Here is a 16,204-nt window from a genome sequence, read left to right as displayed (position 1 = left end):
CTGACACAGGACAAGGCTGGGATCTGAACTCGACTTCTCAGCTCATAAGGTCCCACCCTATCTTGATGTCCCTCACGATGGGATCTGTCATTGTCTGGACTCCAGGGAAGATTGCAGTCTTTTGGCTACAATTTGTTTGTTATCCATTATTGCAAACTACCTCAAAAGTAATGGTTAAGACAATAGTAATCATTGGTTTGCTCACACCTACAATTTGTAGAGAGCTCAGCAAGGAGAGCTCAGTTGTTAATGGCCAGCTCTTTGAGTTGTCTACTGGGGCTGGATCACGCAAGAAGACTTCTAAATTTGCAAAGCTGAAGCCTGGGCCAAGGTGGCTGGACTAGCTGGGGCCTGGTGGCCATTGAGCCTCATGGCCTTTCTAGGCGGCTTAGCTGAGCTTTCCTGACGGCATGGTGATTTTTTACCTGGCCATCGGCTCCCCTCAGCCTGCATAAGTAAAAGCTACCAGGTCTTCTTAATGCCCAAACCGGAAGCCCTGGAACATCACTGATGCCTCATTCCACCAGCTAGACCAGTCGCAGGGCCAGGGCAGGGGACATAGATTTCACTCTTGTTGGGGAGTGGCAAGGGCCAATTGCAAAAGAGCATGTGGGCTGAGAGAGACTGTTGCAACCTTTGCAAACCCCAATATGAAACAATTAAAATCCTCTCGAAACAGATTGAAGAAAAAGAGGAGAATTTATAAGGACTTGAGGTATCTCAGAGAAGCCTAGGCCAGAAAATGCAGCAGAGGGAAGGTCTGGGTTGAAAAACCCCAGTGATCACTCACGCTGCACCCCTCTTAGCTCCCTGGGGGTGCCAAGGCCTCCCCTGCACACCCCTTTTCTCTGCTCCCCATGTTCATGGGCTCCATGAGGCTGCCTTCAGAGAGTGCCTTCAGCCCTCTGGTTCTCAACGTTCCCAGGTTGTTGTGAATCCCCATTCCAAACCCTAGAGAGTCAGGGCATCTTTTCTTGTAAATTTGGAAAAAAAGGAACTGGGACGTGACAGAGCCAGGTTCCCAGCCCTGGAGGCTCCATATGATTCAGAGCCAAGGCTTACTCCAGGAGGCCCTGGATTTTGCGCCCCCCTCCCCTGCAGCCCTTGCCTAGCTGAAACTTCAGGAGAGCAGAGCAGTGCTAGCCCTGGCAGCTGGGTCTCCTGCTAACCAGCAGCCCCCTCTGGTCCCTGCTTGCTTAGAAGGGGCAATATCCTGCTGCACAGGGTGGGTGGGGTGCCACTTAGAGGTGTGATTCATCTGGAGTGAAGGGTTTCAATCACCCCAGCAGGCTTTTTGTCTTTCCACTCCAGCTCCAGTGTGGGCCGGTAATACAGGGCTTCTGAGGCTAGGTGCAAAAGCTGCAGATGGTAATGATCACTTTGGAGCCCCATTGGGGAAAGCAGTCCATGTTTTTGGAACTCTGATGAGAAGCCTTGTATCTCTCGGGGTGAAGCTTCCTGGCTGGGTGAGACTCCCCTGGGCTGCCTCTGACCTCACATCTTCCCCCACAGTCTACACAAAAGCCTGGCTTGTAGCCCCACAGTCACGGCCCTACCCAGGGGCAGCTCTGCTCTAGGTTTCCAGACCCTTCCTCTTCTCTGCAGGTCCTTAATTGATATCAACCTACAGCCTGGAATAGCCCCTTTCCTCAACTCTGTTCCTAAGTGTTTCCTTTCCACCCTTCATGGGCTTGCAGCAAAGGTCACCTCCTCACCAATGCCTTTTTCAAATTCTCAGGAGAACTTTTCCTACCTCCCTTTGGACATCTGTCTCCTTGAAACATGGATCACAGGGATTTGGGGCACAGGCAGCAAGGCCTGGAGCAATCTCATAACATCTTGTTTATTCATTCCGCTACTATTTATCAAGTACCTATTCTGTGCCAGGCACCGTTGTTGCCCTGAGGAACAGAAGAGTTGAGAATCCCTGCCTTTGTGGCTGTGAGACTCTGTTGTGGGAGGCAGGCCATAAACAGATGATTAAATCAAGTAATAGTAAGTCACATGGAGGTAGGTGCTATGGGGTGAAATGAAGGAGAGGAGGGAAGATTAGAGTGCCAGGGATGGGGCAGGATGGCATAGGGATTACATTCTTATGTAGGCATGTCACTTGCCAGCTGTGTGAGTTTCAGCCAATTTCTTGATTTCACCAACTTTTTGTTGCCTTGACTGTAAAATCCAATAAGGGCACCTAGCTCAAGTAGAAGGTCATAGGTGAGAGGAAGTCAGTGCCTGGCACATAGTAGGTGCTTCATAGCTGACAACTGTCACTACTACCACCAGCATCACTGCCAACAAGACTTGAAAGCAAAGTTTGCCCAGATAATCCTGCCCAGGGCAGGAAGAGGGAGAACGCCTCCATCTGGTCAGATTCCAGCTCCCTGGCAGGGGCACAGAGTTCTCGGGGGTTCTGTTGCTTTAAGCAGATGAAAAGGGGGCTAGATCTACTTCTGCAGCACCCCACCCCCAACTCAGAACGCTTAACCTGACTCCCTTTCATGATTTCAGGCAGGCCTCAGCGCATCCCTGCCTCTGTACCTGGGAGTTCAGTGTCTGGGAAGAGTTAATTCATCGGGTGCCAGCAGTTGGTTTTGGCTGCAGGACTGGGGAGGTCAGAGATTCTGGGAGATAGAGTGCTCTGTGTGCAGGCTGTGTGCAGCAAGGTGGCTGGAGCCCTGAGCTGGGAGGGAGGCGTGTCCTCTTTCCTGTGCGTGTGTGCGTGTGTGTATGTGTGTCAGAGAGAGACAGCGAGAGACAGAGAGACAGAGACAGAGGTATGGGAGGAGGGGGAGATCCCATTTCTCCTCCCTGGGCCTCTGCCAGACAAAATGAGGTGCACTGGTTTTCATCAAGGTGGACCATCACCTGGACAGGCTGTGGGTGAGGTGGGACACATTCTCCTGGTAGGTAGAATTTGACCTTCTAGGCTCCAAGAGTCCCCCTGGCCTCTTTCACCTACAAGGTGTCTTGGGGCGGATTAGCCAGCAGTTGAGCCAGACCACTGCCACCTGTGGGCCTGGGGTAGTGACCACGAGGTCCAGCTCCAAGGAGGGGGCCCAAATCCCATGGGCTCTCTCAGGCCCACCTGTTACCAGGACTCAACTAAGACTCGCCAGAACAGCCCCTTTCCCTGAGGAAAATTGCTGCCAAGTGGGGACTTGGCACTTGGTCTAGGACTTGAGCTGACTTCTCAGCCACCCAGAAGTAGGGCTCAGCCTTGCTTCTGTTGCTTTTTTTCAGTTACATGACACAATTCTAATTTGATTTACATAGCCTTTTTCTTTTCTTTTTGAAATTGTGTTCCATCAACAATGGCAGCCCTTCCCGCAGCCTATCAGCCAGAGTCTTCTTGCCGCTAAATGGTCAGTGGAGGCCCCTTGTTAAGTCAGAAGAGACTGGACCTACTGAGCCATCCACACAGACAGCCTTGACCTTCCAGAAACCCTTCTCATTGTGGAGGGGGCCTAGTGACCCCCATTCCCCCTCGCCCATCCTGTGGACCGTCTTCTGGGCTCAGAAATAGTAAGCCCAGGGTGCTGGACTCTGGGGCCAGAAGCTGGGACGCCCACCAGGCCTGAGCTGAGCAGCTGAGTTGAACCACTCCTGCTGCTCAGGCATCTTCCGGGGTCCCAGTGGTTCACACAGAGCCTGAGCGTGGGAGTCATGCAGATGCTGGTTTCGGTTTCAATTATTTGCAGGTGAACATCCCTCTCCAGAGGCAGGAGGAAGGGAATGCAGTCTCTCTTTAATTATTCAGAGCACTATTTACAAGGCCCTCTGAGCTGCAGCCCTGACCCAGGGAGACGCTGGGCTTTTCTTCTACAATTACTTGCCCAGACTGATCACAGCAGCATCACCCTGCCCCAGCTCTGCTGCACCCCCTCACCTCTCCTCGCGCCCCCTGCTTCGTGCCTTGTGAGCAGAGCTTTGGAGGCACCGCTCAGCCTAGTCCTAGGCCTGGGTGGGAGTGGCCTCGGGGCGGCAGCCAGGGCCCCAGGCAGAGAAGGCCCCCTCAGTGGGCCTTGAAAGCCAAGTCTGATCCTGTCACGCCTCTGCTCAAGTGCCAGAAATGACTCTCATCTCCCTGAGAGGAAGGGCATGGACCTTACAGGGGCCCTCTAGCTCTCCACATGGGGGTATGCGTTCACACACACACACGCACACCCACATGCACACACGCACACACACACAGCCCTGCATGAACAGCACACCCTTCACTCCAGGTCTGCAGGCATGTGTCCCCTGTGTGCACAAACACAACCTTTGTGTGAACAATGCACACATGCCTGCACACACACACACTCACGCACACGCATGCCACTGCATAACCCTGCGCCTGGAACTCGCCAGCCACTCACTCTCCCTCTCAGGGTCATTTCCCCTGCTCTTCCCGCTGCCTGGGAGCCACCTGCCTAGACACCTGCCTGGCTCCCTCCCTCACCTCCTGACTCGAAGGTCACCGAGGCCCTCCCTGGCAGCCCACCAGTGGACACTACTGTGCCCCACCAGGCCCCTTGCCTTTAGTTTGGGGTGCCACCAAGATGAGATGGAGAAGGAGCCCAGGCAACACCATCCCTCCACCCCCTCACATCAGGGAGCGGGCGACCCACCACACTCAGGGCCACAGAGCTGATGAGAGGCTCAGCTGTGCCCGGAGTCCAGGCTTCCCAGCAACAGGGCCCCGGGTCACCCTTCAGCTGCAAGCCCAAAGGCTGCTCCCCCTCTTCCGGAATCTCAGTTTTCCCTGCTGTGAATTGGGTGGTTGACTCCAAGGCCTTCAAGGGGCCTGGCTGCACTGGGACTCGCCTTTCCCGCCAGCTCTTGGGGAGGCTGACAGCAGGCGGGTTCCATCCATGGTGGCCTCTCCCGACCACTTTGGGATTCGGTCCCCCTCTCCCCACCACGCCCAGCACCGTGTGCAGGTGTGAGGGGGTTATTTGACTGTCTGAAAGCCAAATGCTGGGCTCTCTTAATGGATTTCAGAAGCTTCCTGCCTTTGCTGCCACAGTAGAGAAGATTTCCTTTTTTGTGATATTTAAAGAAAAACAAGCATTTCTGCTCTTTGAGGTATAAAAAGGGACTATAACTCTGTGCGTGGAGAGGCAGAAGAGTAATTTACTACTGCCAGAATTGACAGCAGACCTCTTTCTCAGATCCACAAGTTATCATTACAAAGAGAAGCTCGTTGCTTAATTTTCCATGTTTCAGGGAGTCTACCAAGAGGGCGAAATGGATTTCTCCCTTCCTTACAGATGTGTCCCCTGATCGTCTGTAACCCTGTGGGTCCTGTCGGGTCTCAGCTGGGCTGACCTCTCCAGCGCCATGGCTATGTCTGCAAAGTAAGGATTTCCTGTCCCTGGTCCTTCTGGGAAAGCCTCTGACCCCCCATCTCCACCATAGCCATGGAGAAGCACCCTCCTTTGCTTCTGGCCCTCCCCTTCCCAAGGAAGGGGCATCAGGCATCCTGGCATGCCAGACCCTATTTATTCAGACCTTTCCTGCTTCTCCATCTTCTTATCCACTGAGTAACACCCACCAGCCACCCCCTTTTTCCGATCTGGGCACCCCACCCCTGCCCATCCTCCCCCTGCCTTGGATCGTACCAGTCTCTCTGCCAGGATGATCAGCCCCCTCCCCACGGCCCCACCTCCAGAGCTTAACCCCTAGTCTACCTGTGGAACCCCTCTGCGCCCACACCAGCTCCTGCAGGAGATCTTGATGACCCTCCCAGGGGCCCCAGTCTTTCCCCTCTCTCCTGGTGCTCACCCTCGCTGGGCCCCATCTCAGGGCAGCCAGCCTCACCCATTCCAGACTTGCACCTTCAGCCTGGGGACTAGAGGGAGGGCCAGAAGGTACTTCCTCTAGATTAAACTCCCCCTGCGTTCTGGGCTGCAGGGGACCCTCTTGTCCATCCTGCAGGAGCCCTCAACCTCTGTTTGCACAGCCCACAGTGACAGGGAGCTTACTCCCTTCTCCCACACCATGCATGAGCTCCCCCGCCAGCCTCCTCAGCAGAAGAATGCCTGTCTTTCCTTGTGTCAAGCCCCCATTGCCCTCCTCCAGGGAGGATTTCTGCTGTCTGAGCCCTTCCTGCTTTTCCAGACACCTTCTTATGTCTGCCATCATGAACTGAAGGCTCTGTGTTTCAGCTATGTTTTGTGTGATAACAACTTCTCCCCAAACAGAGACCCAAAACAAGAAACATTCACTATTATTTTGTGATCCTGTGCTTTGGCTGCTCAGGGCTCCTGGCCAGGGCGGGTTTGGCTACTCTGTGCTCAGATGGCACCTTGGCAGCGCCGACATTCCGAGAGGCCCTCACTCACGTGTCTGGCGGTTGCTCCATATTGGCCTGGGCGATGGCAATGGCATGGCCACCAGGATCCAGAGGCCACTGGGCTTTGCACATGTTCCAAAATGCAGGGTCCCCAGAGCAGCCAGACAGGAAACAAGCTCCGGTGTATGAGCACATTTTTTTTTAAAGACTTTATTGTTTAGCAGTTTTATGTCCACAGTGAAATTGAACAGAAAATAGAGAGGGTTCCCATAGACCTCTGTCCCTGCTCAGCCTCCAGCACTATCAACAGCCCCTGCTACTGCTGCTAAGTCACTTCAGTCGTGTCCGACTCTGCGACCCCATAGATAGGTATGTTTGTTGCAATCGGTGAATCTAGATTGGTGTGTCATTACCACTCAAAGTCCACAGCTTTCTTTCGGTCACTCTTGGGGTACATTCTATAGGTTTTGACAACTGCATATAATGACACACATCCACCATTACAGTGTTGTACAGGGTAGTTTCACCATCCTAAATGTCTTCTGTGCTCACCCTATTAACACCTCCTTTCCCCTATCTCTGCAAAAGCTGATCCTTCTACTATCTCCATAGTTTTGCCTTTTCCAGGAAGTCATCATAGAGTTGGAATCCTGCACAATGTAGCCTTTCCGATGGGCTCTTTGCACTCAGTAACATTGTTCTGGGATTCCCTTGTGGCTCAGCTGGTAAAGAAGCCTCCTGCAGTGCAGACCTGGGTTCGATCCCTGGGTTGGGAAGATCCCCTGGAGAAGAGAAAGGCTACCCACTCCAGTATTCTGGCCTGGAGAATTCCAAGGCTGTATAGTCCATGGGGTCTTGTTTAAGGTTCCTCCTTGAATTTTAGGGCTTGAGAGATCATTACTTTTTACACCTCATATTATTCTGTTATTAGATGAACCAGTTTATTTATCCCTTTACAGATGGGACATCTTGATTGCTTCTGAGTTTTGACAATTATGAATAAAGCTGGTGTATACCTCTGTGTACAGGTGTTGGTTTGGACGTATGTTTTCAAGTTTCTTGGATAAATACCAAGGAGCATGAAATAGAACAATTCTCATGTGCAGTTTTTTTTTCAAGCCTGTCCTGGCATTGTATTTGCTGATGTTGTAGCCACCAAACCAAGACACATGACTGAGTCAGACTGGAAGAGGGGAGGTGACAGGGAGAAATGGACTTATCTTCTCAGTGGGAGGAAAAGCAAAGTCATTTGATGAGACAGATTGTCTGCTGGGAAGGGAAGATGTTTGGTCAGGTTTGCAGTCTACCCCGCTCATGCACACACTTTTTGATATCTCATTCCTCTACCTGAAGCACCAAGTTGTTGGACTGGGGCCCATTTGACATGTAGAGGGAATGAAACAAACTGCTGGATTCGATGGATTTAGAGGCTTTGAAGATCAGACGGTGAAGATGGCAGCAACAATAATAGTCACTTTCACACAGGCAAGGTCTTTACTCAGCAATAGCTGTGTAGTCGCTCTGCGTGGTGGGCACTGGGTGTGCTACAGCGAAACGAATGTCCTCTCCAGGGTGGGAAGGGAGGGACACAGAAGCAGAATCACAGGTGCATGAAGGAACAGGTGATGTGTTGGGGATGGAGGGGTGAGGAGGGAGCATGTGCTCCATGAGGGGGGGCAGGAACCCCAACCCTTGAGCTGAGCTGTGAGTGTGAGGAGGGCTGGAGAGGAGACTCCTGGGAAGGAGCCCAGCTCCCCCTCCTTGGCCCCTCCCCTCCTCTGTGTCCTATCTCCATCTCTGCATGTCTATAGCAGAGCTTTGCAGGGGTCTTGTCAAAGTGCAGCTCTGCTCCTGCAGGTCTGGGCTGGGACCTGAGCATCTGAATTTCTAACGAGTTCCCTGGGATGCCCATCCTGCTGTCAGAGTCCAGGGCTGTGGGAACCCCAACCCTTCTCAGGCTGGGATGTCCAGGTTCAGGGCCGGGCGTGGCTGGAAGTGAGAGAGGAAGAGATCAAAGGCTCATTCTGAGCTCAAGAGTGACCACGGCTATGGGAGCATGGGAAGAAGAGCAGAGATGGGGGGTGGAGACTCTGCATTTGGAGCTGCTGAGTTGGAGGGGCCCAGGACAGGCAAGTGGAGGCAGCCAGACACTGTTGTCAGGAGGGCGGGAGAGCAGGTAAGGCTAAAATACAGTTTCTCTGTGGATGAACTTCTACAAGGAATGAGTGATTCCTGAACTGTCCCAATGACGTATTAGTAGAGGCTGTGTGGAATGATCTGTCTTTGGTGATTCAGAAGGCTTTTGTAAGTCATTCAAGACTCCAGATCTGAAGAATGTGGTCCCTCAGGGGTCTTGCTTTGCACTTGGCACACTCTATTATGTTCCTTGGTACCATCCTCCAACTAGTGTGTGCCCAGGCTGGAGGCTGAGAGGAGTGTCCCTTCTCTATAGTCTTGTTTCCCAGACTGGCTCTGGGCTCAGAAGCAGAGGTATCACCTGGGGACAGGTTAGAAATGCAAATTCTGAGCCCACCTCAGACCTATGGACTCAGACTCTGGGTTTTATCAGAGCCCTGGTGGTTCATGAGCAAAAGAGCATTTCAGAAGCACTGGCCCAGGTGAGTAGTTCTCCACTGGGGTTACACACTCAGATCCCCAGGAGAGTGTGATGAAATGCTGCTTCCTGCATCCCCTACCTCCAAGAGGTTCTGATGTAGCTGGTCTGGGGGAGGCCCAGGCTGACTGAAGGTGCCAGCTCCCTGGGTGACTCTCCTGTATATCCAGGGTGGGACCCGCAGCCAGCCCCTCCTCAGTCCTCTTTGAGGGGCTACAGCTGGGAATGTTGGAGGACAGCCCCTTTGTGGAAGTCACTTTGCATTTTTGGGCCTCACGTGAAACCACCCTATGCCCTCTGCTTTGTAGGAGCTCAGAGGAGGGCAGGTGATGTGGGGGTGGGGATGGAGGAGAGGCCAAGAGCCATGAAGGTCTGGCTGAGATTTATCTAGTTGTTTGAAACACACACCAGCATCAGGAGTGGCAGAAACTGTCCGGCCAGACAGGAAACTGCTGAGTGAGGAGTCGGAGGCTCCCTCAGTTCATACCCTGAGGGCTTCCATGGTTGAGGGGGATAGTCATTAAGGAGCAGGGGGAGGAGAGCCCACCAACTTGGGGTAAGAGAAGGGGGACGGGGATGTTTCCTGGGAGGAATGCTGGACATCTGCCCTCTTTTTTCTAGAACAGGAGTTAGGAAGTTAGCGGTGCCAACTCAAAGGTTGCCCATAAGCACTGGTTTTTCAGGAAGAAATAAGAAATCAGGATACATTCCTTGATGTGTTGTGCTTCAAAGTACGGCCCTTGGACCAGCAGCAACCAGGTAGCCTTAGGCTTGCTGGGAATACAGCGTCCCAGGCCCTGCTGCATTGGACCTATTTGCTCAGAATCCATGGTTCATCATGATTCCCAGATGATTCACTTCCCCTGTTATGCATCAGTTCAGTTCAGTTCAGTTCAGTCGCTCAGTCGTGTCCAACTCTTTGCGATCCCATGAATTGCAGCACGCCAGGCCTCCCTGTCCATCACCAACTCCTGGAGTTCACTCAGAGTCGCGTCCATCGAGTCAGTGATGCCATCCAGCCATCTCATCCTCTGTCGTCCCCTTCTCCTGCCCCCAATCCCTACCTTTGCAAAGCCCTAGTCTCCTGGTTCCCAGCTGAAATGCAGTGTCCAGGACACACAGAGACAGGAGGGTTCTGGCTTCACGGAGGTTCCGTCTGTCCAAGGGTTTCCCGGCTCCTCTGAGTGGGCTAGTCATGGGTTCAGGCCTCAGTAGGCCTGGAAGGGCCCCAGTGAGCCAAAAAGTGGCCCAACTATGGAGTTTTCTTTCCTAAGGAGGCCCCTGACATCTGTCCTTCCTGCACTTTGCCTGCCGCTTTCTGCCCTGCAGTGCCCTCTGGTGGCCATTGGGAGCCATGGCCACCGCATCGCCCCTTCTCTGCTGCCTGAACCCCAAGACCCAACTGAGGTAGGGAAGAGGACTTTCCTGTTGCTGCCCTCTGCTGTAAGGCTCAAGGACCCCCCCAGAACACAATGGAAGCCGTTGGGAAAACTCTGGGCTTTAGCAGCAGGCTAGCAAATGGGTAAAGTGTCCTGGCTCAACTCTTCTCCCTGCCCTTCCCTTGTAGGAAGCTGTTCAGAGCTGGAACATGGGCTGGAGGAGACAGAACGAGCCTGTGTAGCGAGGACGTGCAGGCTGAACTGGTTCAGGGAGCCCTGCGTGGTGACCTGAGGACAGGAGGGGGCTGTCAGGTGCTGGAGGGACTTGCAGGCTTTTACCTGTTGAGACCTGGTCCTGTGTCCAGAGGCTTGACTGCATTTGCCCAGGGGGCCTGCTATGTGGGGCATGGACTACATTGGACAGTGGGAGCTGTGAGGGGCCCATGCCCCAGTTCAGAGAGCATCAGGGGCTTCACAAGGTAGCCAGGCTTGGGTGGTGGAAGGCCAACACTCTCCCACATGCTAAAGAGAACGTGTCAGCCCAGGGTCAGCAGCTGGCTGGGCTGTGAGCTGGCCGGCTGTGTGGACAAGGAGTGTCTTGAGAGACACACGATCCCGTGAAGGTGCTTCTAGAGACGTGACTCAGGTCTTCCCAAAGCTCCAATTCTTGGTCCTGTGGAGGGGGCAGCCAGACTCCCCGCTCTACCTCCCCTGGTTCAGATGACTACTCCCTGAGGCTCCATCACCTTCTTGGTCCCTAGTAACCTCCTTTCACAGATATTCTGGGGGAACAAGTTTGGTTTTCCTCCTAAGCCCAGGGTGCTGGGCCGATGGGGTGACCTCAAGCAGAAAAAACAAGGGGCACAGAGCCCATGGGCTGATTGCAGACCCCTGCTCCCCTTGGGTCTTCCAGGTCCCACCTGTGCCCACTCCCAGCAGCTCCATCTCCCAGCCAGGTCCATCCTCACCTGGACCTTGGTGCCAGTTCTGACTCTGCAGTGGACTCCATGAGCACCCGTGGGCCAGTCACCTTTCCTCTCACGTGTCAGTTTTCCCACCCAAGGTTAATAGGAGATTTCCTAGAAATCATCCAGTTCTTATGGATGCTGTGGTCCTTTGAGAACCTGCAGTTCTGTTCCTTCAGCTGATGGGCCAGACTGCCCAGCACCGGCCCCGCACCTCAGCTCATGGGGTGTGCATGTGAGCGGCACATGCTCTTGCAGTCTCTTCCCATCCCCTCAGCCTGCCCTCAGCTTCCAGGGACCAGCCCTTCAGGTCTTTGCCTGAGCCTGTCTTGCCCTATACGCACGAATTGGCAGGCTGAAAATGCTGTCCAGTTAATGTGGTACCCCTGAACAACCCCTTTGAGTATTGCTGAATAAATGTCTCAGCTCCCTGAGGATGGGTGACTTCCCAACAGATGATTCCAGTTCCCACCATGGTGATGTCCTTGGTGACTCTTCTTCAAGATCTTTTTGCTCTCAATCCTTGTCTAGGGTCTGCATAAGGGGGTGGGAGACCCAAATCAAGAAAACATGTAGCCGGACCACTTTATTTTTCTGATTTTTGGTGTAGGATATTTGGTGCAGGGAATGGGTGTGGGAGAGAGATCTCTGGGCTGGGGGGCAGGGAGAACCTGTTTATCAAGTGTGACCTTGGGACATAGTGCAAGATGAAGGGATGGTGTTCAGGCTGACTCTGCAGCAGGGGGCTCCAGACTTACTAGACTTTGGGACCCTGACTTCTCCCTCTGGGGAGGCCCTGTCTGCCAGACTGGCCTCAGGCCCCGGGGCCCTTGTGGGCAACAACAAAACAGTGGCCCTCGTTGATGCACTGGGCCTCTGAGTAGTTGATGGGGCTGTACTGGCACTTTAGCACCTGGCAGCCTCCTGCACGGCCTTCTCCACTGTCTCCTTCTCCAGCGAGAGGCCAAAGAACTTCCTGGAGCCCACCATGTATTCACGGCAGCGCAGGGCCACCGAGGTGACCAGGTGCCCGCCTGGCTTCAAGAGGCCCACCAGGTTCTGGATGGCTGCCTGGTAGGTGTCCACGTCCTGGCAGGCGCACTCCAGGGCCAGCAGGCTCAGCACGCAGTCTGCTGCGGGCACCTGAGCAGACCCCAGAGGACAGGGCTGGTTCACGTCACATGTCAGTAACTGCGTGACTGTCCTTCGGAGCCGGGCCTCCTTCTCCTGCCACTTGCTCCTGTGAGGGAGGGTCAACGAGGTGACAATGACAATTAGGACAACATCCCCCATACCCTAAGGAGGGCTTCCTATGGGCCTATGAAGAACATCATATTTCTCCCATTATACAGATCAGGAAACTGAGGCACACAGAGGTTGAGTGATTTGTTCAAGGCCACAACAGCTGATAGGTGACAGTGCATTTGACATCTGATTCCTCCTTCTTCTTTCTCCTCCTTTTTTGTCTTTCTTTTGAATAACTCAATTTTAGCATATTGCATTATTAATTTTAAATTGCAAAAGACATATAACAAACATTTGCCGTTTCAGTCAGTCTCTGCAATCCAGGGGCATTAAGTGCGTTCACAATGTGAGCAACTATCACCATTTCCTAATTCCAAAACTTGTCATCCCCCATGCTGAAACTCTGCCCCCATTATGCAATATACCCACATTCCTCCTCCCTGCAGCCCCTGAGCCTGTAAATATCCTTCTTTAAAACAGCTCTTTCCCACAGCTGGGCCTTCGCCCTTGCCATCCCCTCTGCCTGACTCTCATCCTTTCTCCCTCACATCTCCCAAGGAGTTGCTCGAAGTGCTCTTTCTTAGAGGAGAGGCTTTCTCTTGCTGTCTGCTGGGGACTGAATTGTATCCCCATCATATTCATATGCTGAAACCCTAACATGTATGTGGATGTATGTGGAGATGGAGCCTTTGGCAGGCAAATAGAGGTAAATGAGATCATGAGCAGGGGCCACTCATGATGGGATTTGTGCCTTTTACAAGAAGACAGACTAGAGAGCGAGCTGATTCTCCCTCTCCTTCTTCAGAGGACATGGCAAAAAGATGGCATCTACAGGCCAGGAAGAGCACCCTCACCACTTTCAAGGACGGATCCTGAGCTCCCAGCCTGCAGAATGTGAGAAGTGAGCGTCTTTGCTCAAGCTGCTGCATCTGTGACATTTCCTATGATGGCTCAAGGTGAGTAAGACACCCTCCCACCTAACATAGCACCTATACCTCTCTAGGCCCCTGCAGCTGGAGAGTCTTCTCTAGAACGCTTGTTTTTCCCTGAATCCTACCTCCATGTACTTTGGGGGCGTTGTGCTTCCTACGAGCATGTGAGCTCCACGGGGCAGAGGCTTCATTCACTGTGCTATTCCCAGCATCTGGAAGTGACCTGACTCTCAGAATGCTCTCTGTGAATGATGACAAGAATGTATGAAGCCCAGGCTGGGATGATGCAGAGACCCTGTGCTCAGAGACCCTGAGGCCCTGTTCCATTTCAGGCTGCCCTTAGTCTGTAATTTGGTCAGGCCCCCATGGCCGAAAGATGGGACAGGAATTTAAAGTCTGGTCTTTGTCCTGCTCTAAGGTGGCCTAGAGGTCACTCTCCACATCTGGGCTTCAGTTTCCTGGACTCTGGTTGATGGATTCCCTCTCTGTGAACTGGATGGGGAAGGTGCCTGGAGGGGGTGAGTGCTGTTGGTCTCTGGGACTTGGTAGCAGTGTGGAGGAGATAGATGTGGGTGATTCCAAGAAGCTCATGTCTTCCCATAACATGTGCCCCTCCAACACTAGGTAACGTGGAAGCTGAACCACGAGTTTTGAGAGCAAAGAGATCTGCGTGTGCTGGAGCAATCAGGGGAGCTTCCAGCAAGAGGAGGGACTGAAAAAGGTCCCACAGGTTGGAAGGGATGCAAAACATGGAGAGCAAATCAGGTAACCGAAGCTTTGATCACAGGCAACTCTGAGGCTGCAGGTGGGACTCACTCAAAGGGAGGGAGGTGCTCTGGGCCAGAGACCCAAGTGGGTTAGGAACAAGCTAGAGGGAGCTGGCCAGTGATGCAGGGTGGCAGGCTCAGACTCAGGCCTGTGAGGATGGGAGACGTCTTGTGAGAAGGATGGGGACTGTGGATACCTGTCTCCCTCGAGCCCACACACGTATTGCTGGGGACCAGTCATAGGCCCCCGGGTCCTTCTTCAGCCACTTGTCCACCTCCCGGAGGTTGAGCTCCGAGTAGTCTGACATGATGATCTCCCGGAAGGCCTCGCAGGCCGAGATAAGCTGGTAGATGGTGGGGCCTGTGCCGACGTCGATCAGGATGTCGCCTCCAATGCCTCCTGCAGGAGATAGCATGTTCCAGGTGTGGGGGGCAACACCCAACTCCATGCCAGTTGCTGTGGATGGAGATGCCAGGCTCTGCCCTTTCCCCAGGGTGACTCCCAGGGGATCCGACCCTGCCTTGGGCAGTTACGTGGACTGTCTGAGGATTCCAGACCTTATGCCTGGGTGAAGGGTGAGAGGAGGGTGGGGCACAGGCTGGCACATACTGGGTCCCCCTGCTGCCTCAAGGGTTGCTACTGGAGCCCTGGTAGGACAAGTCCTGCCCTTCTGGGCAGCTTTCAGGTTGACTTCCTGGTAGAAGCTGGTTCATTGGCAAGTCTCCTGACTCTGGGTTTAAAGCAATGGTGAGAGTGACCCCACGGCCCCCTCCCACCTCCTTGCTGCAAGGACAGAGCTCCTGATAAAGGACGAGAGCTGAGCCAGTGGGTTCAAAACTCGCTCCACCAATCACGGAAGGCAGGAGGATCTTGTGGTGAGTTGCGGGAAGAGCAGTATAAGTACATCGCCTTCCTCTCCCTGCTTCCTCCCTCCCTCCTCCTCCATTGAAACCAGTCCATTTTCCAAGGCTTAATCCCAGTCCTTCCTCCAGAGTCTCCTAAAATTTCTCGATGAGCCTTAAGCTTTCATTTGTCTGTATTTCTGTGGACCTCGCTTGATCTCCTTCTTGGCATCGAATACATAGGGCAAGGTTTGTTGAATGACTGAGTAACCCCCTAGTTGTTCAGTGCACTCCCTGTGCAACTGTGCAAGGCAGCCCTGCATGAACTGATTTTGAGATTTTCTACTGCCAGTGACAGGTGGGCTGACCTGGGCTGGCCAGCCTGGTGTCTTGCACCTCAGCCTCCCCTTGTGTGCATGGAGGACTTGGGTGATAATCTCTGCCAGCCCCCCAGCCTGACAACTCAGAGCAGAAATTTGTAAACTGAGCTCTGTGGTTTGGCTTTGGGTATCCATGAACCCTCTTAATTTTGTGTAAAAGATTAAGAGTGTTTCTGTGTTGTGTATATACCAGATGTTTCATCAGGTTTTCAAGGCGGCTCAAGAGACCAGGCTATAAAGCCGCTTTTATGTTACTGAAGGGGAGGCAGTATGCTCATATCTGTTGTCGCCTATCCCTTCCAGCATGAGTCTGTGAGCCGCACAGTTCAGGAGGTATCTTCCCATTTCACAAGGCAAGAAACTGAGATGGACTGTCAAAGATTCAGGCCTGGTTCCTGGGCTGCAAAGGCCAGTGCTTGGGTTCCCCGAGTGGCCAACCAGCGACAGTCCTCGTGGATTCACAGCTGGGCTGCCTGCCTTTGCAGCATCCTAGGTGAGTGGTGTCCCAGAGGCCAGGTCCCCTGCCACCAAGAACCCTTCCTGTAAGGCACAGCCCCATCGTCTGCCTGAGATGGAGACCAGACACTCACCTGGAGAGAAAGTTTCAAATAGATTGTTCAGGTTGAATTTCAAGATTTCATTTTCAGCTACGGTGCCTGAATCGAAGGCATAGAAAGTCTTTAAGTAGTCCTGGGGTTGGAACTCTGTCTTGTAGTCCTGTCCTTTGTACAGCTTGCCCTCCATTCTGGCTGCAGACCTTGCTGCTTCTCTCTTGCTGCGGTTCCCCATTTTATCTACCCTC

The 16,204-nt window shown here is 53.3% G+C and overlaps 1 pseudogene; it reads right to left on the bottom strand.

The window, feature by feature from the left end:
- Positions 1-11,897: 11,897 nt before the first annotated feature.
- On the bottom strand, positions 11,898-16,147 carry LOC101123549 (indolethylamine N-methyltransferase-like; annotated as a pseudogene).
- Positions 16,148-16,204: the final 57 nt, after the last annotated feature.

This window comes from Ovis aries, chromosome 4 (genome assembly GCF_016772045.2).
Source record: "Ovis aries strain OAR_USU_Benz2616 breed Rambouillet chromosome 4, ARS-UI_Ramb_v3.0, whole genome shotgun sequence".
NCBI classification, from domain to species: Eukaryota; Metazoa; Chordata; class Mammalia; order Artiodactyla; family Bovidae; genus Ovis; species Ovis aries.
Note: the sequence above shows the minus strand (reverse complement) of the source record. Positions and strands in the feature narration are given on the sequence as shown.